Raw genomic sequence first — 2,457 nt, 5'->3', positions numbered from 1 at the left:
CTGGGGGTAAAGAGAGGTAAGGCTGGATCATAGATGGCACAGCAAGCTTGCTGAATGGCTGAGACTTAATTTGATCAGTCCTAAACAGTGGAGTGTTATTTAGGACAATTAATCTGGGAGCAGTGTGGCTGAATCAAATAACTCCTCCCCAAGGACACCCCCAGGGAAGCACCAGGCTGTCACTGTGCTTTGCACCTTTGTCCTCTCTCGCCAATCATGGCTGCCTTTGGCTGAGCTTCCTGTGATGCAGGAAGCTGCAGGCTTCACTAGGGTCACCTGCTTATTTAACGTGGTCCTTTTGTTCTGCACTGGGTTATGAGGTTTGAAGCAGACCCCCTGAAGCTGAGGTCCCCTACTGTGCCCAGGTGCCATTGAACATGTAGGGGCTGTGATGCTTCTGGACAGGGAATACACGACTGGGTTTTCACCTGGTCTAGTGGACTTCTAGGGAGGGGAGGCCGACCTAACCTAGCCCTGCAGGGCCACTGTGATCTTGGCTCAAGAAATCTCAGCAATCATCCATTCCTCCTGTCCCCCTGCAGCCCCTTAACACAGCTTACAGCCACGTAAATTTTTCTTTAGGATGAATAAAATACCACAGGACATGTTCAGAGGACTGGTTTTTCTCAATCACCAAGATCACTTCATTTCTGCCCAGAAGCCTCTTGCAGGCCTCTTCTAGGGAATACTAGCGAGTGGTGAAAAATTAAAAGAAATAACCATGAATAGGAACGTTGAAGGATAAAGAGGAATACTTAGCAACTAACTATCAGTGTTAAATGTTCACTGGTATTGTTTAACAGGAGTTTTACTTGAAATTTTCTTTATTCTATAAAATAATTTTTTAAATGGGAATGTCTAAAAGTAAAAAAAAAAAAAAGCATAGAATTTATACAGTCCCACTTCATGACTGTATAGAGACTAACAATTCACTTTCTCATTCCTGGAAGGAGACGGCTTGTGACAACCGTGACATGTGTGCCTGTAGTTCCAGCTATTAGGACAGCTGAGGTGGGATGATTACTTAAGCTGAGAAGTCTGAGGCCAGCCTGGGCAACATAGCAAGACCCTGCCTATAAAATAAATAAATAAAAAATCACATCCCAAGACAAAAAGCCAGTGACAAAATGTTTTGTCATTTCCAAATGTATGTACTGATGGCCCATAGAGATGAGCTCAGAGGGTTTGTTTGTTTGTTTGTTTTTAAAAATTAGGGCTGCATAGGCAGAATTTAAATCTGTCCTTAACCCTCATCACTGGGAAGCCTTGTGGTGGAAATCACAGATAGATTTATTTATTTATTTACTTGAGACAGAAGTCTCATTTTGTTGCCTTCAGTAGAGTGCCTTGGTGTCACAGCTCACAGTGACCTCCAGCTCCAGGGCTTAGGTGATTCTCCTGCCTCAGCCTCCTGAGTAGCTGGGACTACAGGCGCCCACCCAATGCCTGGCTATTTTTTTTTTTTTTTGTTATTACAGTTTGACCGGGGCCAGGGTCAAACCCGCCACCCTCGGTATATGGCGCCAGTGCCCTATTCACTGAGCCACAGATGCCACCCAGAAATCACAAATTTATTAGTGGAAATAAAACACTTAATGGGTAATTTACAGAGCATATAATAAAGGAACAATTGCAAAGCTCTTGGTAGGTTTTAGGGAATCCAGTTTTTTAGGAATAGCACAATATCCAGGCACTCAAAAAGGCAGGGAGTTGTTACTGCCTGTAGGTCTAAAGAGGCAAGGGAAAAATGGTTACTGGAATGAGAAGAGGGCGACTATATTTATTTGCTTGGGCTCCCATAAAGTACTACAGAGTAGCTTAAATACAGAAATTTATTTTCTCATGGTTCTGGAGGCTGGAAGACCAAGCAGGGGGTGTCTCCTGAGGCCTCTGTCCTTGGCTTGGAGACGGCTGTCTTCTCCTTCCATCCTCATGTGGTCTCCTCCGTGCATGTACATCCTTGTTCTAATCTCCTTTTCTTCTGTGGACACCAGGCCTGTTGGATTAGAGCCCACCTGTATAAATTCATTTTACCTTAATTACCTCTTTAAAGGCCTATTGCCAAATCACCTTATGACCTACTAGGGGTTAAAGCTTTAACATAAGAATTTGGAGGGGACACATTCAGCCCTTAGCACTGGTGCAATTGTCATGACAGGAGCTGTGGATTTTGGTAGAGATCTGGAGAGACAAATGGAAGAGTTCTAGTTTATTGTGCCTTCCAGAATGTCTACATTAGTGGCTGAGACTAATTTAGGTGCTGGGATGCTAGTAATAATTACCATTTGTAGAGTGCTTACTCTGTACCTGCCATTATGATATGCCTTTTCCGTGTTAATTCATTTTAATCCTCAAAACCATCCTAGGAAGTAGGTTTATTAACTACATATTAAAAATGAAGACTTGGAGAGTTTTTTTTGTTTTTTTTTTTGAGACATAGCCTCAAGCTGTAGCCCT

At 43.1% G+C, this 2,457-nt stretch overlaps 1 protein-coding gene across 2 annotated transcripts in view; it reads left to right on the top strand.

The window, feature by feature from the left end:
* The window catches only part of TRAF3IP2 (TRAF3 interacting protein 2), a 46,659-nt gene that overhangs the window by 32,873 nt on the left and 11,329 nt on the right, over positions 1-2,457 (top strand). The gene's annotated exons all lie outside the window — the stretch shown is intronic.

Source organism: Otolemur garnettii, unplaced genomic scaffold (assembly GCF_000181295.1).
Source record: "Otolemur garnettii isolate 467f Iridium unplaced genomic scaffold, OtoGar3 scaffold00002, whole genome shotgun sequence".
NCBI classification, from domain to species: Eukaryota; Metazoa; Chordata; class Mammalia; order Primates; family Galagidae; genus Otolemur; species Otolemur garnettii.
This window is presented reverse-complemented; position numbering and strand designations above follow the sequence as displayed.